The 26,360-nt window shown below is 37.6% G+C and overlaps 1 protein-coding gene and 1 pseudogene across 2 annotated transcripts in view; both read left to right on the top strand.

The window, feature by feature from the left end:
- The window catches only part of MAPK10 (mitogen-activated protein kinase 10), a 547,028-nt gene that overhangs the window by 73,752 nt on the left and 446,916 nt on the right, over window positions 1-26,360 (top strand). The window lies entirely within an intron of this gene.
- Window positions 4,251-4,931, top strand: LOC113925866 (annotated as a pseudogene).

The following is a 26,360-nucleotide window of genomic DNA, read 5'->3' as shown; positions in this document are numbered from 1 at the left end:
AACCTCTTCAACCCCCATCTGTTCACCCATTTTAACAAGCACGTACTCAAACCTACCAGGTAAACACTACTGAAAACTCCGTGGGAAGTGCAAACCCATGAGCCTTGGCACCTGTTTTCAAGAAGCCACTCTTGAAGTCGTATCAAAACACGCTGGTTATTTTAGCATAACCACACAAATGGCATGTGAATAAATGCTTCTCTCCACAAATGAAAACTTGACAGGAATGGCTAAATTTTCCTTTGACTGGCACCCCAGTCATAATCCACTCTTCTTTCTAGAAGTAACCATAAGTTGCAGGTTTGTGAACCCTTCTGGATATTATTTAAGCTGTGAGATACATATACATGTACACACACAAGTTTTTTGGTACTTCTCATAAACTTGAATAGGAGTGTATGTATATATGACTATGTTTTACACAAGTAGTCAAATATTGTACCACTGCGTGCAATTGCTTTTTACCCTTAAGAATCTGAAGGGGGCGGCGCCTGGGTGTCTCAGTTGGTTAAGCGACTGCCTTTGGCTCAGGTCATGATCCTGGAGTCCCGGGATCAAGTCCCGCATCGGGCTCCCTGCTCAGCGGGGAGTCTGCTTCTCCCTCTGACCCTCTTCCCTCTCATGCTCTCTATCTCTCATTCTCTCTCTCTCAAATAAATAAATAAAATCTTAAAAAAAAAGTTAAAAAAAAAGAATGTGAAGGGGGGATGCCTGGGTGGCTCAGTCGGTTAAGTGTCTGCCTTCAGCTCAGGTCATGCTCTCAGAGTCCTGGGATCAAGCCCTGCATTGGGCTATTTGCTCAGTTGGGAGTCTGCTTCTCCCTCTCCCTCTGCCGCTCTTCTCTGCTCATTCTCTCTCTCAGTCTCTCTTTCTGAAATAAATAAATAAAATCTGAAAAAAAAAAGAGAGAGAGAGAGAAAGAATACATCTTAGGGATTTACATATGATATTGTTATACATATATCTAGTTTATTTTTTTAATAGTGACGGTATTCCATAATATTTAGCCTGTCTCCTTCTTAGGCTTGTTCACAGAACTACAAACAATGCTGTGATAAACATTCTTATGCACATGGGTATTTTCTAGGAGAGATGTGGAGAAGTGAGATTGTTGGGCCACAGGTTATGTGCATATTTGGCTTGATAGACTATTGCCCTCTGAGGTAGCAATTGTAATGGAAGGGCTCTTTCTCCATATTTCTTTGTCCGCATATCTGCCAACACTGGATATCATCAGACTTTTAAATTTTTTTGGGCAATCTGATAACCAAGAACTGGTATTTTATTGTTATTTTTACTTTCATTTCCCTGGTTGTCCATCTTTTTATGTTTACTGACCATTTCATCTTCTGGGAATTGCCTCTTATTCTTTTCATGTTTATATCCTTTATCCATTTTTATTGGGTTGTTTTTGTATATGTTTGATATGTAGGAATTTTTTGTATGTTCAGGATAATAGTTTGTTAAATATATGGAAAATATATTTTCTAGAGTATTTCTCCTTTTAAAAACACTGCCAGGGGTGTTATTTATAATACATAGGTTTTAATTTATCAATCTAATTTATCAATCTTCCTGATATATAATCTCATGCATATATGTGCTTATATTTTTATGTATACTGTAGCAGGTATGGTCAGGTCCTCACCCATATCACCTTGGGCCTTACAGCTATGTACTGCCATCTCAGCTGTATCTGCAAATATACATATGCATAAAATGTTTTCTTCTAGGGGCACCTGGGTGGCTCAGTCATTAAGCGTCTGCCTTCGGCTCAGGTCATGGTCCCAGGGTCCTGAGATCGAGCCCCGCATCAGGCTCCCCGCTCGGCGGGAAGCCTGCTTCTCCCTCTCCCACTCCCCCTGCTTGTGTTCCCTCTCTCGCTGTGTCCTCTCTCTGTCAAATACATAAATAAAATCTTAACAAAATTTTTTTTTCTTCTAGTCTGTTGGTACATTAAAGCTTTGTCTATGTTATCTTTGTCAGAGAAAAACTTTTAGTGGAACAGTGGGTTCACAGCATATTCTTCAGCATCTCTTCTGTACCTAGTACAGTACTAGGCACTATGATATAATGGGAAGAGGCCTATAAATGAAAAGAAGTTTATGAGGTACTTACATCTTATGCAGGAATTCACATTTAAGAGAACAAATGAAAAAATAACACTTTTACAAAACAAGTTATCAGTAGAAAATTTATTTAAAAAATTGTTTATGAAACTGCTAAGTGCTATGGAGGAATGAAAAGAATGTGGTGTTAGTTAACCAGGAAAAAAAGAAATAGGTGAAAGTTGAATCAAAATGACGATGTGAGGATGACATTTGGCAAAGAGCAGTAAGCAGAGGACTTTGGTTGGTATGAAAACATAGTGCAAGTTCAAGAATTAGCAGTTAGTATTCATGAAGGATGCAGAATGGATGGGCTTTGGTGGTGGGAAGGCTCTGGTGGGACATTTAATGGGAGGGGGTGGCTGTAGGCAAACTCGGAGGCAGGTGAAGTCCAACTTGGAAGCTCTACTGGACTAGTCTTTTGGCAACTCTTTTCCTACTCTTGGCATTTCCTTCAGACCCATCCCTTCCCCCAGGCAGTCATCATGGTCTCATGGCCAGCTCTCACTTGGGTACATGCTCATTCAGGTGTAGATGATGATGATGTAAGATTTAGAAAGGCAAAGTAATTGGAGGGTGGGGTGGGAAGAAGAGGAAGAAAGGTTTTTCTACTTAAAATCTAAATGGGAGCAAGGCCATAAATGTGAAGGTGTATGGATAAGGCAGAGAAAAGACAGTGGTTTCATTTGGCTAGTGTATTAGGGTTCCTAATGTTTTTGTGAGGATTTCTTGTTAATATGAAAAAAAATCAATAGGCCCCTACATAATAGTGACTGCATTGTTAGTATTTTTTGATTGAAGAAAAGTGTAATGATGAAGTATACTTTAAGTTAATGTTTTAAAGTAAAGTGTGTGTGTGTGTGTGTGTGTGTGTGTGTGTGTATTAGAAATGTCTTTAGTTTACACACTTGATCTTAGCCAAAAGGCCGAGAAGCGATAGAAATGTCTTTAGTTTACAGACAGTAATTGGCATTGTGTGGATTCACAGACCCTTTTACGTTACTTCAATACCTCCCAGCTCCTTCACCCACAGATTTGAGTTCTACTGGGCTAGCATAGGGTTTCTGTAAGCAGGGTCATTTTGTAAGAGATTTGTTCATTCACTGAACAGATATTTATTGAACTAAGGGCAAGGTGCTGTATTAGACTCTGGGAATATAGCTGTGAAAGAAACAAAGCCGTTCCTGTCAGAAAGCTTATATTCTAGTGGGAAGAGAGAGACAAACAAATAATACATACATAACTATAATATTTCAAATGGTGTTAAGTGTTATGGAGAATAGGGAGGGCCTGGGTAGGCTAAGAAGACTGTTATTCAAATAGGATGGAGAGCGAGAAGCTCTCTGTTGTGGTGGTATTTGAGTAGACCTTTGAATGCGGTAGAGCCACACAGCTCTCAGGGGAAGAGCGCTCAGGTCAAGGGAATTGCTGTTGCCAAACCCCAGAGGTGGGAGCCTGTTCGTTGTCCTTGAGTAGCAATACGATAGGTTTGGCTAGAGTAGGGTTAGAGAGATAGAGGATTGAGGTAGAGGACAAGGTCAGAAAGGTGGTGGGTAGCCAGCCATATCATATAGGGTCTTGCAGGCCACTGTAAGTGCTTTGAATTTTACCCTATGTGAAATAGAAAGAAGCAATCGGAGAACTTTAATTAGAATAGTGACATAATCTGACTAATGTTTTCAAAGTATCACCATGGCTGTTTATGAAATAAATTACTAGGTAAGGGTTGAAGCAGGAGACCAAACTGTAGAAATCCAGGCTAGAGATTGTCAAATGTTTCTGACAGGTTGAATAAAATTAAGACTGAGAACTGACCCTTGGACTTGGCAATGGGAAGGTTACTAAAGAGTGTATACTCAATTTGGTAGGCAATAAACAGCCTTTGAAGATTTTATAGGGAAGTGATATCATCAGCATTGTACTTTATGAAAATCTGTCTGTGGGTAGCAGTAGATGAGAACGATTAGATTAAATGGAAAGAAATCTGAGGATAGAGAGCACATTTTAGGTGCTCATTTTATTAAAAAAGTATGGGGTAGCGAAGATTTGAAATAGGAAAGTCGGCGTGGCTGCAGGACCTGCTTCTGGAGACCCAGTTTTGGCTCGAATTGGTTCAGGTCTTTTGTGGCATTTTCTTCCAAAATGATAGAGGACGAACTTGCACTATTTGATAAAAGCATAAATGAATTTTGGAATAAATTCAAAAGCACTGTCAGTGACACTTCCTGTGGGATGGTGGGACTAAGCGACACCTACAAAGACTCCATCAAAGCATGTGGAGAAAAGCTGTCTGTGAAATTAAAGGAAGAAGAACGAATGGTTGAGATGTTTCTGGAATATCAAAATCAGATCTGAAGGCAGAATAACCTCATTCAAGAAAAAAAGATAACTTGCTAAGGTTGATTGCTGAAATAAAAGACAAAAAGCAGGAACTGGAAGTACTGACTGCAAATATTCAGGATCTTAAGGAAGAATATGCTAAGAAGAAGGAAACTATTTCTGCTGCTAACAAAGCTAATGAAGAGAAGTTGAAAAGACTACAGAAATCTGCAGACTTATATAAAGATCGACTTGGACTAGAAATTCGAACAATTTATGGTGATAAATTACAGTTTATATTCACTAATATTGACCCCCAAGCATCCTGAGAACCCATTTATGTTTTCCTTCCACCTAAATGAAGCCAAGGAATATGAAGTGTCAGATAGTGCTCCTCATCTTGAGTGCCTGGCAGAATTTCAAGAGAATGTAAGGAAGACCAACAATTTCTCGGCTTTTCTTGCCAATGTTCGGAAAGCATTTACTGCTATGGGTTATAATTAACGTATGAATAGTATACAAAAATTGTTCATTTTTCTTCCCTATTGTGTATCTCTCTCTCTCTCTTTTTTAAATCATCGTGTATCTCTTTTAAAAAGAATTCTCATTATCCATTGTTTGCCTATAATTTTTTTGTATTTCTGTAACATTTCTGTGTGGTGTATTTCTTTCAATTATTTTAATTAAAATCTTAAGAAATAAAATTTATAAAGTCAAATGTGAAAAAAAAGTATGGGGTAGCAAAGGTGGGAATGGAAAGGTTGTTTCAGAGTCTGAATTGGAAGAATCAGACAATTGAAGGAATATAGGATAAGATAGACAGAAGAGTCAAAGCTAAATTTTTAAAAATTGTGTGATTAGGAAAATTGTAGTTCCATTGATAGAAATGGTCAGGAACAGAAAATGATATCTTTAATTTTGTCTATCACCCCTTTGAAGTTCTAGACATCTACGTTGATCCCAATGTTCACCTTTCAATTATTTTTTTTACAATCTTCTGTTAGCAGTCCCTTTGAGACTCCAGAGGCGTCTGGTGAATCATGATCTTCTGACTGGCAGAAAGTCAATTCACATTTTCTGGAAGTCTTGGCAAATGGATCCCATAGTTCTTCCTAGAATAAACCTTTGTTACTTTGCTTTGTAGTCTATATTGATGATCCACACAAAATAAGAACCTCACAAAAAATTCCTTTATTTTCCTTTATGTGCTAAGTTTGAGGTGTCCATGGTAAGTTTTGGTGAAGATGTCCTTCAGAATGAAAATGTAAGTCCGGAATATAGAAGGGCGATGAAAGTTAAGATTAAAACGTGAGAGCCGGGTGCTATCAAACTGGATAAGAATTGCAAGGGAAAGAATGTAAAAAGAGAAGAATATTAATTATAGGTGCTGGAAGAATTCTATATAGTGGGAATGTTAATTTTAAAAATTGATGGGTTTGGGGGAGGAGATGTACATTTGAAAGCTATTGAGATTTTAAATGTTTTCACCACATGAAAGAACTGATAATTATGTGATGTGATAGAGATGTTAGCTAATACTATGATAATCATATTGTAATATGTAAATTTATAAAATCAACATGTTATATCCCTTAAACTTATATAATGTTATATGTCAATTATATCAATTTTTTTTAATTTAAAAAATTGAGGAAAAGGGAAGAAAATAAACAAAAGGTATCAAGAAAATTCCTCAAAAAGAAAATTTTTGTTTAGTCAGTCATCTTGATGGACCATATTGTAGTAGAAAATAAAACTCAGAGCATGCTGAGAGTGGTCTAGTGGTGCTATAAAGACAAATATACAAGAAGTTTTATGAAGTTTGAAGGAGCAGTCTGGAGGATGAGTGTGAGAAAGTCCAGGAGCTGGGAAAAAGTGAGAGACAGGAAAAAATGGGAAGGGATGGGATAGATGTTGGAGTGGGAATGGGACAGGAACTAGGACCCCAAGGGAGATGATCAGTGATAAGTTTCTGATTGTGGGTGTGGCTTTGGACTTTTAATCACATCTCTTTGATTTTAGGATACCATGATAATGTGATATACTGTCCATTTAATAAAAGTTTTTCAGGACAAAATAATTCTATTTGAAATCTTTGACAGAATAATTCTATTTGAAATCTTTGGCTGTGATAGAGTATACCCTCTTATCTCATGTTGTCACTGAAAGTTCAGTGAAGATGTATAATTACAGTTATGGTATGATTAGATTTTATGAGATTAAGGGTTTTAGGGAAATTAGTGGGAAGTATTCCGTGTTGAAATCAATATGGAGTAAAGCTAAGGAAACACAAGAGATGATACTTCAGAATTCAGTAGAAGCAAGAAATCTGAAGAGGTGACTCAGAATAATGTAAACACCCTTAGAATTTATGAAGATATTAGGCATGAGGTGGGAGATACTTGTTTTCCATGAATATGGTGGTAAGATAGGGATTCTTTCCATTTTAATTCACATAATATATTTTATTTGTATTTATTTTTTATTTTTTAATTTTTTAAAAATTTTATTATGTTATATTAGTCACCATACAAAACAACATAATGTATTTTAAAAATATGTGTCAATGGAAAGAGGTGGTGACTATTTGGGGGACATATAGTTTGTAAACATATGGGTCATAAGACATTTGAGGAGGAAAAGAAGAAATGGACATGAGAAAAGTAGTCATCAAAGAGGTAGAAGAAAATAATCTCTGTATGACTTTATATCTGGACTGGTTAAGATGTCATTGAATTTGTTGACCTTTAAAAGTCCCTTCAGTCCTGTAATGCAATGACCTATATATATACATACATATATCTATATATCTATATCTATATCTATATTTTTTGGTAGGGGTTAATTATTCCAAAAACCGTCTTTACTTTCAACTCAGGAGAGAGAATGTTAACTCTGTGCTTTTGGGGGGATGAAATTAATGCGGGTCTTCTTTACCTTTCATGTAAACCTGTCCAGATCACAAGTTTCCAAATTGACCAAATTGTTAGGGATGGCGGAAAAGTTCAACCATGTACTTTCTGAGTGAAGGACAGTCATCATTTCATTTTCTGACACAATGTCATGATGGTTTGTCTCTCATAACTGCCATAGAATTTGTTCTTTGCACAATAATGTATATGTGCATGCATGTGTATGTATGTGTGTGTGTATGTTGTGTTTTCCCTCTTAAGACTCTTAGTTTTCATTGAAACTGTGTACCCAATGGTAAACTATGGATGGATAGTATGGATTTACCCCAACTGATTGTAAGAGAATTAATTCTTGTCATCATTGGGGACTTCCTATTTCCTAATTTTCTTTCTGCTACACAAGCAAAGTTAGCATTAGGATATAGAACTTGAAAAGAGCTTGAAGAGCCCCATGTTACACAATAAAATGGTCTTTCAGTTTCATATGCCAAACCAATATATATATATATTATGAATAATACCTTGGTTCAGAAATATATAAAACATTAAATATAATTATTATATAAGTATAGCTGTATACTTAGTTAAAAATTGTTGAGGACTGTATATAAAATAGCACACACCTCAACATAGTATACCTTTGAACTCAAGAAACATCAGTTGAACTAAACTGTCAATTTATTGTTTAAATTTCCTATGAGATTCAGGTTACTATTGCCAGTTTCAATCACAAAGAATCCAATAAATTTTCAAGTTGATTGGTTTCAAATCACTGCAGATTGAATCTTTATCTTCATATTAAAATATAGACTTAGGATGCTTACCAGAGATATCTTGTTTTTATTATTACCTTAACTTTCTAATCAGTTTATATTCTTAAAAGTTGAAGGGTTTTAAGTAGTTATTACAGAAAAAAAACCGTATTGCTCTAATAATAAGGAGTTTCCTGTGTTTGCCTTGTAGATGCAATATATAGATTTAAGTTGTTCTGGGATTCATATTTGACCTAATGTGTATTCATAACTATTTTAGTTATAGCAACATGGCTTTCGTTTTGCATGCCTAATAAGGTTAACTGATGAGTCAGACTAATGATATTACTTCAGACTTCTCTAGCATCTTTCATCTTCAGATTACTAAATACTTTGTAAACATTAATTAAACATCACAATACGCCTTGGAAGAAAGGTAAGTATTATTATCCTTTTATGGGGAAATCGACATAGGGGGCTTAGGTGAGGCAAATATTAGATATATAGAACTGAAGTTATAGGATAAGGTGCTGATAATGCTTCTTCCTGGGTACAGAAAGAGAAGCATAGGTGTAATTACTACAAAATAACCAATGTTTATGGGGGAATGTAAATTTTAAGAGGCCCAGAACCCTCTGTGAAATTAATTTTGGAGATTAGGTATTCAACTGAAATTCCTGGTTATGACAGTGTGTATCACCCAGTACCCAAATTTATCTTTTTCCTGATGAAGTGGAAAGTCAGGTTAGGATTACTGCTACGTGCTTGAACTTAATAACTCTAATAGAATCATATGATCTGGGTGTTCTAGCACAGCCCTGATTTCAAATGCCCTGATGTGCTTCTCCCATTAGTGGATTCAAACTGTTCTTACTGCGTGACCTGATTTTTGGTTTGAGAATTGAATCACCATAACTATTATGGCTAGTTTTAAAGCTTTGTTTCTTATCCCAAAATGAAGTGGGTATTGACCAATTACCAGGTAATTTGGGTGATTTGGATGGCTGGCTTATCAGTTGTAAATTTTTTTTTTTAAAGATTTTATTTATTTGACAGAGGGAGACACAGCGAGAGAGGGAAACAAGCAGGGGGAGTGGGAGAGGGAGAAGCAGGCTTCCTGTGGAGCAGGGAGCCCATTGCGGGGCTGGATCCCAGGACCCTGGGATCATGACCTGAGCCGAAGGCAGACGCTTAATGACTGAGCCACCCATCAGTTGTAAATTTCTTTCTAGTAACACAGATAGAAATTCAACAAGATGGAATTTTATTTTTCTTTCATAAAGGAAGGCTGAGGAAAGATACTGCAGGTCTGTATGGGGTATCTAAAGTGGCATCAAGGACCTAAGATCTTTCTCTTTTTTCTCTACCATCCATAACTTGTGGTTTCCACCCCTGAGACTGTCTTAGGGGCCAAGATGGTTGCTAGGGTTCCAGACATCAATTACATGTTCCAGGCAAGGAAGTAGGGGGGACAAAAAGGTATACTCTGGCTGTCTGTCTTAGGGAGTGTTCTGTAAAGGCCCACTTAGCATTTATCAGCAATCCTTAATTGCAGGAGAGGTTAATAAATGCAGTCATTTAATTGGATATACCACTATTTGGAATAAAATCAAAGTTTTATTATTAAGGAAAAGAAGAGACTAAATGTTGAATAGTTTTGATAATGTTCTTGGCTATAGCAAGAAATCAAAATCAGTAATTAAAACAGGACAAATCCTCTTTGGACTGTGAATTATATGGGTGCCCTTTTGTCTTGTTGACATCGACTGAACAACTGACACATTTCTACCGCATTTCATGATCTAGAGGCACAGCCAATGGTGTGTATGTGTGGTCCTGGCAAGAAAATAACCAAACTAACAAGATCATCAGTAGAATTGTCTGGAAGTGTTCTTGCTGCATTCCTCCCCACCCTGAGGTCTATGTTCTTGGTGTGCTTACAACTTAGCTGCTGCTGGTTACAGTTAGGCAGGGCCAGAACAGTCTAAATCTGCTTTTCAGTGTTTGATTACATTAATGGAATACAGAGCTACTTTGCTTTTGTGCAGCTTTCTATACTCTGCTCTCCATGAGTATTCTCTCTGTGTGTTATCCCAAGGTCCATCTACTCTGCTGTCACTAGATACTGATTGGGAGGAATTTGAAAGCATAGGTGGTGGCTAACATGCTTGAAAGGAACATTTCACTTTACAAAATCCTAATTGCAAAAGGATGTGGACATCTAGTAGTAATTATTTTTTAACTATTTTTTATTTTTGCAAGAATGCTTAAGATCTACTCTCTTAGCAAATTTCAATTACACAATATGGTATTATCGATGATAGTTACTATGCTAGACATTAGATCCTTAGAACTTATTTATTTGTAACTGGAAGTTTAAATCCTTTTACCAACTTCTCTCCATTTTCCTCACCCTCCCGCCAGCCCCTGGCAACCACTATTCTCCTGATTGTTTCTATGAGTTTGACTTTTTAAAAAACGATTCCACATATAACTGATACCATTCTGTTTGGCTTGTTTAACTTTGTCTTTCTCTGTCTGGCTCATTTTACTTAACATAATACCCTCAAGGTCTATCCATGTTGTGGTAAATGGCAGGATTTCCTTTTTTTTTAAAAAAAGAATGAATAAAATTTCATCACGTGTTTGTATACCATATTTTCTTTATTTTTTATGATATGAATTTTTTTAATTTTAATTTTTTAGTTGAAGTATAGTTGACATACAATATTGTGTTAGTTTCAGGTGTGCAATATAGTGATTCGACAACTCTATATGTTATGCTGTGCTCACCACAAGTGTAATTACCATGTATTGCCGTAAAAGTTATTTACAATATTATTGACTATATTTCCTATGCTGTACTTTTCATCCCTGTGACTTATTTATTTCACAACTGTAAGTCTGCACCTCTTAATCCCCTTCACCTGTTTTGCCTATCCCCCCACCACCCTCCCCTCTGGTAACCACTAGTTCTCCATATTTATGAGTGTGTTTCTATTTTTTCTTTGTTCATTTTTAAAAATATTTCAGATATAAGTAGAATCATATGGTATTAGTCTTTCTCAGTCTGACTTAATTTTTTAAAAATATTTTATTTATTTATTTGAGAGAGAGAATGAGAGATAGAGAGCACGAGAGGGTAGAGGGTCAGAGGGAGAAGCAGACTCCCCGCTGAGCAGGGAGCCCAATGCGGGACTCGATCTCCTGGGACTCCAGGATCATGACCTGAGCCGAAGGCAGTCGCTCAACCAACTGAGCCACCCAGGCACCCAGTCTGACTTAATTTAACTTAGAGTAATACTCTCTGATCCATCCGTGTTGTCATGAATGGCAAGATTTCATTCTGTTTTATGGCTGAGTAATACTCCTTTGTGTGTGTGTGTGTGTGTGTGTGTGTGTGTGTGTGTGTGTGTGTACACAGCATATCTTATTCATTCACCTATGGATGGATACTTGGGTTGCTTCCATATCTTGGGTATTGTAATAATATTGCAATAAACACAGGGGTGCATATTTTCATTTTCTTTGGGTAAATACTCAGAAGTTGAATTACTATATTGTATGGTATTTCTTTTTTTTTATGTTGAGCTATATGAGTTCTTTATATATTTTGGATATTTACCTCCCTTTGGAAATATCATTTGCAAATATCTTCTCCAAGGGGCGCCTGGGTGGCTCAGATGGTTAAGCGTCTGCCTTCGGCTCAGGTCATGATCCCAGAGTCCTGGGATCGAGCCCCGCATTGAGCTCTTGGCTCAGCGGGGAGCCTGCTTCTCTCTCTGCCTCTCCCCCTGCTCATGCTCTCTCTCTCTATCTCTGTGTCTCAAATGAATAAATAAAATCTAAAAAAAAAAACTTCTCCCATTCAGTAGGTTGCCTTTTTACTTTGTTGATGGTTTCCTTTGCAGCCCAGAAGACTTTTAGTTTGATATAATCCCACTTGTTTATTTTTTGCTTTTGTAGCATTTGCTTGGTGTCAAATAAAAAAAATAATTGCCAAGACTACGTTGAGGAGCTTACCTCTAAAATTTTCTCTTAGGAGTTTTATAGTTTTATGTCTTAAATTTAGGTCTTTTAACCCATTCTGTGTCGATCTTTGTGCATTGTGTAAGATAGTGGTCCAGTTTCATTCTTTTGCATGTGTCTGTGCATTTTTCTGAACACCATTTATTAAAAAGAATGTCCTTCCCCCATTATATATTCCTGTCTCCTTTGTTATAAATTAATTGACCCATATACACATGGGTTTATTTCTGGGCTATTCTGTTCCACTGATCTATATATCTGTTTTTTATGCCAATACCATACTGTTGTGATTACTATAGCTTTGTAATATAGTTTGAAATCAGTAAGTGTGATGCCTTTAATGTAGTTTTCCTTTCTCAAGATTGCTTTGGCTATTTGGGATCTTCTGTGGTTCCATACAAATTTTAGGATTATTTTTTCTGCTTCTGAAAAAATGCCATTGGAATTTTGATAAGGATTTCATTAAATCTGTAAATTGCTTTGGGTAGTATGGACATTTTAGCAATATTCTTCCAATCTGTGAGCCCAGAATATCTTTCTATTTGTTCATGTCTCTTTTGATTTCTTTCCTCAATATCTTACAGTTTTCAGCATACAGATCTTTTACCTTCTTAGTTAGGCTTATTCATAAGTATTTAATTCTTTTTGATACTATTGTAAATGGGATTTAAAAAAATTCTCTTTCTTATAGTTCATTATTGGTGTAGTCAAATGCAGCTGATTTTTGTATGCTGCAACTTTACTGAATTTATTTACTAGTCCTAACAGGATAGTAGATGTCCTAACATTTGGGAGGTCACATCTCATTGTAGTTTTGATTTGCATTTCTCTGATGGGTAGTAATGTTGAGCATCTTTTCATGCACCTATTGGCCATTTTTTATGTCTTCTTTGGAAAAATGTTTATGCAGGTCCTTTGTCCATTTTTAAATTGGGCTATTTATTTATTTATTTATTTAGGTTTTGAGTTGTATGAGCCAGTTGGGATTCTTTGTAACTGGATGTGATCTTTAAAAAGTAAATGGTCAATTCCATATTTGATATAAACATACAGTCAGGTGGGCTTTGATTTAAGGCAGAACGTGGTTTAGAGACATATTTTGAAATAGTGCATATTTAAGTGTGTCAGAAATACCAAGAGCTTTGTTATTTTACTCTGAGGGCCACTTGGGTGTTCAACAGCTGACTCATATAGAAACACAGATTAGGGGCTGAAGGAAGTCTGGAGTTTATTTATAGGGCAAAAGGGGGTTAATATTGGATAAGAATGATATTTGGAACTCAGAAGTTCCTTCTAATAGTAGCTAGCCTAAATATGCTTAGGCAACAATAAATAGTATGATGTATCCTGCATATGTGTGGCAATAACTTACAGCTTAGAAAGTCACACCTATTTTATTATAAACTTATAATTTGGTAGGGTTGTTGATGGGTCAGCTCTCACTAAAACTTTATCTTTTGTTTACTTAATGGAGATTTGGAAGCTTATGGGTCCTCTTTTGAATGAGACTCATCTCCATTGTATCTACGCCTAGGGACTTCTACATTCTTTTTGTCCAGAAGACACAACCAGACACTTTTCAGGGCACTCAGTTTGTTGAAGTTTTAAAGGTCTCCAAAAATCATTCCTCTGTTGTAACTTCCTTGGTTTGGAACATAACTAGAGTTAGATAATAGGGTCAAACAGATGAAATAAAAATGGGACTCAGTTTTGTAGTAACAGTGGTTTTCCTAGGACTGCACCCAGAAATAGGCAGCCCTTCTCCCAGCTACCTGTGGGCCTTGCTCTCCAGGGACAGTCTCTTTTACCTAAAGTGACATATTTATTGTCCAAACCAAGACACTTTTGAGAATTAAAGAGGTTGCTAGTAGGGTGAAATGTCAGGAAAATTATAACATGAGGTTACTGACTTTTATCTTATGATGGCAGTCAAAGTAGAAAGCACACCCTCTTCAGGCAGGCAGACCTGAGAGGAAAGGGAGGAAGCCTATCACACAGTTCCTTCTCCCTAACACACTACTCACATAAAGAAGTTCTTTGCCCCCCAGGGAGAAGTGAGGGATAGCCCAGGAAGCCAACTGTGCTCATGGAAAATCCATCCTCATAGAGCCCATAGAGAACAGTAGAGGTTTCCCATTAGGCCTGCCTCTTATATTTATTTACACTGCCAGAGGAGGGGCAGAGTGGGGTGCTCTAAACATAGGGCTGGAGGAGTGGTGGGCAAGAGCTGACTGTTAGCATTGCTTCTCAACTCCACATTCAGAAATACTTGGTAGATTGAAACTGGCCATGATGGCAGTATGTATACCATAGCATGATTTGGCAAACTACAAATCGTGCCCTTCTTTCCTCTCCTCTGGTAGAGGTATTTGTTAAAGATCCATCAGCATACCACTTGGCCCTATTTCTTCTGGGTTTATAGTTGATACCTCCCCTTGCCCCCATCATCTAGTCGAGATATTCATGATAAGTGATCAAAAGCACACTTTTCATTGCCATGGAAAAAACTGCAGCCTCTGTACATCTTAACGCCTCTCAGAGTGTATGCCTTTGGGCTTGCTCCGCATCCACCTAAGCAGTTGCAGTGCTGTCTGTGGCTCTAAGTCCTCTGTCCTAGAAGAACCAAGGAACCTGAGGATGGATCTTCCATTTGGTACTAAGGCTGGCTGTTCAGTGCAGGCCTTTCTTGTTCCTTGCAAAGTCTATGAGATGAAAAGTCTAAGCATCACTTTGATGCTTTTAGAGTCTCCCAGGTGTTGACAATGAGAAACAGGCTTGTTCCTGGGGACCTGAAATTCCTGGCAATGGTATTATCAGTAAAGTTGCAAAGTTCCTGAGTTTTAGAAGTTTAGAAGCTCTGGATGTGAGTTCTGTTTATGCAAGTTATGACTGTGGAATTTTGCAAAAAATATATCTCATTGCTAGGAGTGTTCTTTTATTTTTTTGGAATGTTCTTTTAAAGTGGGAATAATATTCTCCAATTATAAAATTTTGGAGCTAAATAAAACAGCATGTGAAAATGAGTTGTAAAACTTAAAGAGCTATGTTAACATAAAGTATAAGGCTTTATAAGGAGAGCATATATTTTGTGGCAAAAGGAGAAATAAGTTATTTCTGACATTTTAGTTAATTACTTGTAGGACAGGAAACAGCTGGATTATCCACAAGGCTGATTAAGCCTGTGTGTAGCTCTAGTCTAGCAAAGGGGTATTGACTTATCTTTTAGAGGAAAGAATTTGCTATCTTCCCCGATTCCCTCAAATAAATTAATCATCATTGGAAAACTACGAACTTATTAGGTATCTTTATGCTTATTTTACAGTTTAATGTTTTAAAATTATAATTTGGAAGGGAATTGGATATTGAATTTAAAAAAATTACTTAGAATTTCTAAAAAAATAAAACCCTAATTCAGCCATTGAAATGATTACTACTTAGGTTCTTATATCTTTTTTAAATTTTAATTTAATTTAATTTAATTTAATTTAATTTTTTAAAAGATTTTATTTATTTATTCTTAAGAAACAGAGAGAGAGAGAGAGAGAGAGAGAGGCAGAGGGAGAAGCAGGCTCTCTGCTCAGCAGGGAGCCCGATGCGGGACTCGATCCTAGGACCCCAGGATCATGATCTGAGCCGAAGGCAGACACTTAACCATCTGAGCCACCCAGGCACCCAATTTAATTTTTTAATTTAATTTATTTTTTTAAGTAGGTTCCATGCTGCGCATGGAGCCCAATGCAGGGCTTGAATTCATGACACTGAGATCAAGACCTAAGCTTAAATCAAGATTTGGACACTTAACAAATCTGAACCACCCAGGTGGCCCTAGATTCCTGTACCTTTTAATATCTTAAAAAGGATTGAGGTAGGGCGCCTGGATGGCTCAGATGGTTAAGCGTCTGCCTTCGGCTTAGGTCATGATCCCAGGGTCCTGGGATTGAGTCCCACCTCGGGCTCCCTGCTCAACGGGGAGTCTACTTCTCCCTCTGCCCCTCTCCACACTCCCATACTCATGCTCTCTCTCTCTCTCACTCTCAACTGAAAAAAATATATATATATCTTAAAAAAAAGAAGGATTGAGGTAAAAGGAAGCCTTCAGAGGCACATTTTGTTAAGTACTTGTACAGAACACACAAGGGCTATGTGTTTTCCCCCACATTGCTGACATCCTAGATATAAAATTACTTTAGCATAATGTTCCCTTGTAAAACACAAAATAAATCATTTAAAATTTTTAATTGGAATTATGTCTGATTTTTTTGTTTGTTTTTTAAGCAGGTAAGGAAAAATGAAATCTTTCAGGTTTGACTTTAAGTGTGGGTTTTTCAGATGTATCTTGGCCTCCCTCTAGTGGTTGCTGAGGCAAGCTGAACCCAAACCTGGGGCATAGAGCTCATTTCTTTGAATCAAAAATAGGGTTTTGAATATTCAAGCCTCAGTTTGTTTATTTATTTATCTATTAAAAGATTTTATTTATTTATTTGACAGAGAGAGAGACACAGTGAGAGAGGGAACACAAGCAGGGGGAGTGGGAGAGGGAGAAGCAGGCTTCCCGCTAAGCGGGAAGCAGGGCTCAATCCCAGGACCGTGGGATCATGACCTGAGCCACAGGCAAACGCTTAACGGCTGAGCCACCCAGGCACCCCACAAGCCTCAGTTTAAATGACTCTCAGGTTTTGGCATTTCTTTGATACTCAAGTTAATTTGCATTTGTGTTCCTATCGTTTTTTTTAAAAAGATCTTATTTATTTATTTGAGAGAGAGACAGAGATAGCAAGAGAGAGCACGAGTGGGGGGAGAGGCAGAGGGAGAGGGAGAGGCAGGCTCTCTACTGAGCAGGGAGCCCAAGGCTAGGGTTGATCCAGGACTCTGAGATCATGACCTGAGCCGAAGGCAGACACTTAACCCACTGAGTCACACAGGCGCCCCTCTGTTGTTGCTATTACCTGAACTTTTTTTATGATTAATTTTGGTGGTAAGGGTTTGTGTGTGTGTGTGTGTATGTGTGTTTGTGCATTCTTTCTCACAAAAAACAGAACCCTGTGTCCAGTTATAAATTTTAAGTTTTTTATGCCTTATGTAATATCTTCTGGTACAAATTCTAGGAAAAAGATTTTATTAATACATTTTTGGCCAAAATTGAGATTGCTCCCAATTTACAAGGAATCCAGAGGACAGAAGAATATACTGAGGAGTAGGAGGAACTTGGGAAGATGGCAGAGTAGGGACACCCTGAGCTCACCCTGTCCCATGTTTTCGACTAGACATTATCCACATCCAGGTCAATAAACTGGAGAGCCATCCGAAGTCTGGCTGAGCAAGCTCCACAACTAAATATACAGGAGAAGCGTATCTGAAAGTTTAGGAAGTTCAAAAAGGTAGAGGGAGGTTGCCCATAGGAGGAAGGGAGCTGCACGTGGGAAGAGGGCAGAGAAACAGGCCCTCATACCAGGGAGCTCACATGGGAAGACTAATCCCCATAGCATTTGGCTTTAAAAACCAGAGGGGCGAGTTTGTAAAACCAGTGGGGCTTGAAACCCAGAACTTTTGGAGGTCAGCTGACTCAGCCCTGAGCAAGCCTAGAGGGTAAGTGATAGCTGGGTCACCACCCTTAAAGGAACAGCAGCCTGTGTGGAGACGCAACATAAAAACGGTATTTTACACAGTGCTGGGGAGGGGAGAGAAGGGGGCCAGTCAGCAAATGGGAGACGGATCTGTTTATATTGATTTCTGAGCATGTTGGGGGAGTTCTCCAAAAATGACAGAACTGTCAGGTGCCATTTTCTTTCCTGCCCTCTGGCATAAGCATAGACACATGTTGGAGGTGGGGCTGCACAGATACTTGCTACCTAACCTGCTAGTGGTACCCCACACCCATGAGTTCTCCTGAGGACTTTCAGACTCCAGGCCTGCTGGTCTCAGCGTCAGGCTCAGGGCAAATTTTGTGAAAGCTGAGTGGGCGCCCTGCCAGCCACCAGGTGCATAGCTGTCACCAAGTGTTGTGCACATTTGCCCCACCACACTTAGCTGTGCACCCCCAGTCACCCCTGTGTGTCTTGCCCAGCCCTGCTCTCCTGGTGCGTGGCTGCCAGGTACACAGCTGTGGCCATGTTGTGCCCTGCCACAGCACCAGGCCAAACCATCACACATGCCCAGCCACATGCCCCCAGCCACCATTGGGCTCTGTGCCCAGCCTCATGTCCCTGGCTGCCGGTGTGCAGATTCCAGCCACCCCCACACTTCAGGAGATCCGACACAGGACTAGTGGCCCAGTGCACCTTCTGCTAACATCGCTGCCATGCTCTCCAGTTCCCCAACAGGCACACCTCTCACAGAGCTGGCCTGCTTGGGTCCCGCTAACACCACAGAGAGCAACCACAGCCTACAACAGGCAGAGTCAGTGCAGATGACTGCACTTGAAGGAAAAGTGACTCAAACAACAGCAGGGCATAAACAACACACATGGGATACTCTCCTGAAGTGCCAGGTTCTAATGAATAGGGGACACTGCACCTTGGGGCACTCCAGGACCTCCTCTTTAGAAAGTCATTACTTTCAAGAGCAGAAGACGCAGCTGACTTTCTTAACACAGAGAAATAGACATAGAGAGACAGATGAGGAAAGAGAGAAATTTATCCCAAATGAAAGAACAGGACAAAGCCACAGCCAGAGATCTATATGAAATAAATATAAGTAACATGCCTAATAGAGTTTAAAGCAATGATCATAAAGATACTCACTGGACTTGAAAAAAGAATGGAAAACATGAGTGAGACCCTTAACACAGAGATAAGGAATAACATAGTAGAGATAAAGGTATAATAAATGAAAATAGAAAAACACTTGATGGAATAAATAGCAGGATGGAAGAAGCAGAGGAACGAATTAGTGACCTAGAAGACAGAGTAATGGAAAGTAATCAAGCTGAACAAAAGAGAGAGAAAAGAGTTATGCAACATGAGAATAGACGTAGGGAATTCAGTGACTCCATAAAATGTAATAACATTTGTATTATAGGAGTCCCAGAAGAAGAGAGAAAAGGGGGCAGAAAATTTATTTGAAGAAACAATAGCTGAAAACTTTCCTAATCTGGGGAAGGAAAACACATCCAGATCCAGGAGGCACAGAGAACCCCCAACAGAATCAACAAAAGCGGACTCACAACAGGACATATTGTAATTAAATTGGCAAAATATAGTGATAAAGAAAAAAAATTAAAAGCAGCAAGACAAAAGAAGTTATTAACTTACAAGGGAAAACCCATAAGGCTAGCAGAGTTTTCAGTAAAAACTTTCCAAGCCAGAAGAGAGTGGCCTGATATATACAAAGTGATGAATAGGAAAAATCTGCAGCCAAGAATACTCTATCCAGAAAGGCTATTATTCACAATAGAAGGAGAGCTAAAGAGTTTTCCAGACAAACAAAAACTAAAGGAGTTTGTGACCATGAAACCAGCCCTGAAAGATATTAAGGGGGATTCTTTGAGTGCAAAGGAGAGACCAAAAGTGACAGTTTAAGGCAGGAAACACACAAGCAGTAAGAATGAATATTTCTGTAAAAATTCAGTCAAGACTTACAAAAAAAAGGATGTAAAATATAATAACATACTTAAAATGTTTGGAGGAGAGGAGAAAAGAATGGGTTCATACTTAAATGACCATCAACTTACTATGGACTACTATATGCAGAAGAGGTTATATACAAATCTAATGGTAACCATATTTCAAAACCCACTAATAAATATGCAAAGAATAAAGAGAAAGAAATCCAAATATATCACTAAAGAAAATTTAAAAAAACAGGAAAGACAAGAAAGGATCAGAGAAATCTTCAAAAACAACCACAAACCAGTAATAAAATGGCATTAAATATGTATCTATGAATAATTACTTTTCGTGTAAGTGGACTAAATGTTCCAATCAAAAGAGGTAGGGTGACAAAATGGATAAAAAAAGTAAGACCCATCTATATGCTGCCTACAAAAGACCCATTTTAGACTTAAAGACACCTGCAGATTGAAAGTGAGGATAAAAAAACATCTATCATGCAAATGGATGTCAAAAGAAAGCTGTTGTAGCAATACTTATATCAAACAAAGTACACCTTAAAACATGACTGTAGCAAGAGACAAAGAAGGACACTCTATAATCACAAAGGGGACAATCCAACAAAAAGATATAACAATTATAAATATTAATGCACCCAACATGGGAGCATCTAAATACATAAAACAGTTAATAACACATAAAGGAAGTAATTGATAATAATACAATAATAGTAGGGACTTAAACACTGCACTTACATCAGTGGACATATCATCCAAACAGAACATCAACAAGGAAATAATGGCTTTGAATGACACACTGGACCAAATGGATTGAACAGATATGTTCAGAACATTCCACCCTAAAACAGCAGAATACATGTTCTTTTCAAGTGCACTTAGTACAGTCTTTAGATAAGATCACATATTAGCCCACAAAACAAGTTTCAACAAATCCAAGAAAATTGAAATCATACCAAGCATATTTTCTGACCACAATGCTGTGAAACTAGAAGTCAACCACAAGAAAAAATGTATGAAGACCACAAATACATGAAGGCTAAATAATTTGTTATTAAACAATGATTGGGTCAACTAGGAAATAGAAGAAATAAAAAAGCACATGGAAACAAATGAAAATGAAAACACAATGTTTCAACACCTTGGGATGCAGCAAGAGTGGGTCTAAGAGGGAAGTTTATGGCAATACAGGTCTACCTCAAGAAGCAAGAAAAATCTCAGATAAACTACCTAATCTTGCATCTAAAGGAGCTAGAAAAAGAACAAAAAACAAAACCTAAAACCAACAGGAGGAAGAAATAATAAAGACTAGAGCAGAAATAAATGATTCAGAAACTAATAAAACAATAGAACCGATCAATGAAACCAGGAGCTTGTTCTTTGAAAAAAATAAATAAAATTGATAAACTTCTAGCCAAACTTATCAAGAAGAAAAGAGAAGGGACTCAAATAAATAAAATCACAAATGAGAGAGGAGAAATAACAGCTAACACCACAGAAATACAAACAATCATAAGAGAATATTATGAAAAACCAAATGCCAAAAAATTAGACAACCTACAAGAAATGGATAAATTCCTGGAAACATATAAACTCCTAAAACTGAAACAGGAAGAAATAAAAAATTTGAACAGATCAATAACCAGCAAAGAAATTATGTCAGTAATCAAAAAACTCCCAGGGTGCCTGGGTGGCTCAGTTGGTTAAGCATCTGACTCTTGATTTTGGCTCAGGTTATGATCTCAGGGTTGTGAGATTGAGCCCCACATTGGGCTCTGCGCTGGGTGGGGAGTCTGCTTAAGATTCTCTCTCTCCCCCTCCCTTTGCCCCTCCCTTCCCCTCCCTCTCTAAAAAAGAAAAAAAAGAAAACAAACAAACAAAAAAAACCCCACAAAAAACCTCCCAAACAGAAGTCCAGGACCAGATGGCTTCACAGGTGAATTCCACCAAACATTTATAGAAGAGTTAGTAGCTATTCTTCTTAATCTATTCCAAAAAATAGAAAAGGAAGGAATACTTCCAAATTCATTCTGAGGCCAGCATTACCCTGATACCAAAACCAGATAAAGACAGCACTAAAAAGGAGAACTACAGACCAATGTCCCTGATAAACATAGCTGCAAAAATTCTCAACAGAATACTAGAAAACCGAATTGAACAATATATTAAAAAAAAATCATTCCCCACATCAAGTGGGGTTTATTCCTTGGTTGCAAAAGTGGTTTAATATTTGCAAATCAACCAATGTGATAGATCACATCAATAGGAGAAAGGATAAGAACCATATGATCATTTTAATAGATGCAGAAAAAGCATTTGATAAAGTACATCCATTTATGATAAAAACCCTCAACAAAATAGGTTTAGAGAAAACATACCTCAACATAATAAAGGCCATCTATGAAAAACCCACATCTAACATCATCCTCAATGGGGAAAAACTGAGAGCTTTCCCCGTAAGATCAGGAATAAGACAAGATGTCTTCTATCACCATTTTTATTCAACATAGTACTGGAACTCCTAGCTACAGCAATCAGAAACAAAAAGATATAAGAGGCATCCAAATTGGTAAGGAAGAAGTAAAACTTTCACTATTTGCAGAAGACAGGTTACTATTTATAGAAGACTCTAAAGAGGGGCGCCTGGGTGGCTCAGTCGTTAAGCGTCTGCCTTCGGCTCAGGTCGTGATCCCAGGGTCCTGGGATCGAGCCCTACATCGGGCTCCCTGCTCAGCGGGAAGCCTGCTTCTCCCTCTCCCACTCCCCCTGCTTGTGTTCCCTCTCTTGCTGTGTCTCTCTGTCAAATAAATAAATAAAGTCTTTAAAAAAAAAAAAGAAAACTCTAAAGACTCCACCAAAAACCTGTTAGAACTGATAAATGAATTCAGTAAAGTTGCAGGATACAAAATCATTGTACAGATCTGTTGCATTTCTATATACCAATAGTGAAGCAGCAGAAAGAGAAATTAAGAAAACAATCACATTTACATTGCATCAAAAATTGTAAGATCCCTAGGAATAAAGCTAACCAAAGAGGTGAAAGTCCTGTACTCTGAAAATTTTAAAACATTGGTTAAACAATTTGAAGAAGACATGAAGAAATGGAAAGGCATTCCACACTCATGGATTGGAAAGACAAATATTATTAAAATGTCTATACTTTCCAAAGCAATCTACACATTTAAGGCAATCTCTACCAAAATACCAATAGCATTTTTCACAGAACTAGAAGAAACAATCCTAAAATTTGTATGAAACCACAAAAGATCCCAAATAGCTAAAGCAGTCTTGAAAAAGAAAATCAAAGCTGGAGGCATCATGATTCCAGACTTCAAGTTATATTACAAAGCTATAGTGATCAAAACACTATGGTACTGGCACAAAAATAGACACATAGATCAATAGAACAGAATAGAAAACCCAGAAATAAACCCACAATTATATGGTCAATTAATCTTTGACAAAGCAGGAAAGAATATCCATAGGGAAAAAGACAGTCTCTTCAATAAACGGTGTTGGGAAAACTGGACGGCAACATGCAAAAGAATGAAACTGGACCACTTTCTTATACCATACACAAAAATAAATTCAAAATGGATTAAAGACCTAAATAAGAGACCTGAAACCATAAAAATCCTAGAAGAGAACATAGGCAGTAACCTTTATGACATTGGCCATAGCAACTTTTTTCTACATATGTATCTCAGACATTTTAACAAACCTTTTTTTTTTTAAGATTTATTTATTTATTTTAGAGAGAGAGAAAGCGTAGGAGTGGGAGGGACAGAGAGGGAAGGAGAGAGAATCTCAAGCCGACTCTGAGATGAGCGCAGGCCCTGACGTGGCACTTGATCTCATGACCCCCAACATCATGACCTGAGCTGAAACCAAGAGTTGGATGCTTAACCATCTGCACCACCCAGGCGCCCCTAGACATATGTCTCTTGAGGCAAGGGAAACAAAAGCAAAAATAAACTAATGGGCCTACATCAAAATAAAAAGCTTCCATATAGGGAAGGAAACAAACAACAAAACTAAAAAGTGATCTATGGAATGGGAGAAGATATTTGCAAATGACATATCTGGTAAAGGGTTAGTATCCAAAACATATAAAGAACTGATATAACTCAACACCCAAAAAACAAATAACCCAATTGAAAAATGGGCAGAAGACATGAATAGACATTTTTCCAAAGAAGACATCCAGATGGCCAACAGACACGCAAAAAGATGTTCATCATCACTTACCATCAGGGAAATACAAATCAAAACTGCAATGAGATATCATCTCACACCCATCAAAATGGCTAAAATCAACAACACAAGAAACAACAGGTGTTGGCAAGGATGTGGAGAAAGGGGAACTGTCTTGCACTGTTGGTGGGAATGCAAACTTGTACAGCCACTATGGAAAACAGTATGGAGTTTCTTCAAAAAGTTAAAAATAAAAATATCCTGCAATCCAGCAATTACACTACTGGGCATTTACCCAAAGAATACAAAAATACTAATTCAAAGGAATATGTGCACCCCAATGTTTATAGCAGCAATGTCCACAATAGCCAAAATATGGAAAGAGCCCAGATGTCCAGATGTCCATCGACAGATGAATGGATAAAGAAGATATGTGTACACACACACACACACACACACACACACACACACACACACACACACACACAGGAATATTATTTAACCATAAAAAAGAATTAAATCTTGCTATTTGCAACAACATGGATGGAACTAGACAGTATAATGCTAAGCGAAGTAAGTTAGTTGGAGAAAGACAAATAGCATATGATTTCACTCATATGTGGAATTTAAGGAACAAAACAAATAAGCAAAGGAAAAAAATGAGAGACAGAGTCAAAGCAAGAAACAGACTTTTAATTATAGAGAACAAGCCGATGGTGACCGGGGTAGGGGATGGGTTAAATATGTGGTAGAAATTAAGGAATGAACTTGAGGGGCACCTGGGTGGCTTAGTTCTTGTGTCTGCCTTTGGCTCGGGTCATGATCCCAGGGTCCTGCTCTGAGGGAAGCCTGCTTCTCCCTCTCTGGCTCCCCCTGCTTGTGTTCCCTCTCTGGCTGTCTGTCTCTCTCTCTGTCAAATAAATAAAATCTTAAAAAAAAAAAAAAGGGATGCACTTGGATGAGCACAGCGTGATGTATGGAAGTATTGAATCATTATATGTACAAATGAAATTAATATTAACACTATATGTTAACTAACCGGACTCAAAATCAAAATGGAAGAAAAAGAATATACATAGGCAGTAACTTCAACTGAGGAGATGTAATCAATCAAACAAATTCTACAGGACATTCAAGCACAATTCTTCAACAAATAAATTGCAAGAGGAAACAAAAAGGAGGTGAAAGTGGAACCTGAAAATTAAAAAAGACTTAAAAAGCTACAACTATTTCCTAATCTGTTCCTTATTTGGATCCTGATTAAAACAAGCATGGTGAAAAAACCTATTTGTAAGATTTATGAGACAATTAAATACTTGACACTACATGTTTGATATTATCAAGGAATTATTTTTAGGTGTGGTATGGTATTTTAGTTATGTTTAAAGACAAGTTGTTATCTTTTAGATATTTGCACTAAAATATTTATAAATGAAATTACATAATACCTGGGATTTGCTTCAAATAGTTGGGGAGAAAGGGGATAGATGGAGATGTGGATAGGGCAAAATTGGCCCTGGGCACATGAGTGTTGGCCCCGGATGGACACATGGGAATTTATTATACCATTTTAAATACTTTTGAGTATATGTGAAATTATCCATAATTAAACATTAAAATCTCGATAAATTGGTTATAATGCTTTTACAAGATTGGGCCCCCTGCACCCAATTCAGTCTGAAATAAAGCATGACCCTTGCAGATTTTAAATTATTTCTTTTCAGAATCCCCAAGATAAACCCAGACCACTTCCTAATCTCCCACATAAGTGTTTTGTCATTCATTCAACAAATAGCTATTGAGTGCCTAATATAGGTTTAGGGATAAGCAGTGTTGATAAAGCAAGTAAAAAGGGAAAACAGTCCCTGCCTTCATTGAATTTACAGATTATAGGTTTTAATGATCCAGGATAAGACTGTAATTAGTAACAAGTCTTTATTGAAAGTTTAAAGATGAAGGACAACACATACACAAATAAGACAAAACTTCTGTACCAGCCAAGGCTGGGTTCATGTCCATCTCTTGGTCTAATTCCATTTGCCTAGGGGCCATTTTTTCCCCACTCCTGTAATTGTTCTGGACTATACATGACTCAGAATCCAGGACAGACTAACTACAAGGACTCAGAGACAGAATATTTTTCTAACAAACTCGTTTTAATCTGCTTCCCCAAGTCCTCATTTCTTGCCAGGATTAACCTTTTGTCTAGGAACTTAGAAAAAAAAAAACCCTGGAATTTCAAGACGGGTAGAAAGGGCAGAATCTTTAAATGTTAGATTAAAAGAAAAGAATGTGGAGGCAAATTTTAACCTTTTATAAGGAAGAATTTTCTAACAATTTTTGCTGGCCAAATGAAAGAAGTCACCTTGTGACAAATTGTCCTTGTAAGGAGGCAGATAGCTATTTGTCAAGCATGCAGAAGAGAAATTATCAGTGGGTAGGAGTTTAAACTTAGCTAGCTAAAACTCCTGTTTAGTTGCTA

This window comes from Zalophus californianus, chromosome 2 (assembly GCF_009762305.2).
Source record: "Zalophus californianus isolate mZalCal1 chromosome 2, mZalCal1.pri.v2, whole genome shotgun sequence".
NCBI classification, from domain to species: Eukaryota; Metazoa; Chordata; class Mammalia; order Carnivora; family Otariidae; genus Zalophus; species Zalophus californianus.
This window is presented reverse-complemented; position numbering and strand designations above follow the sequence as displayed.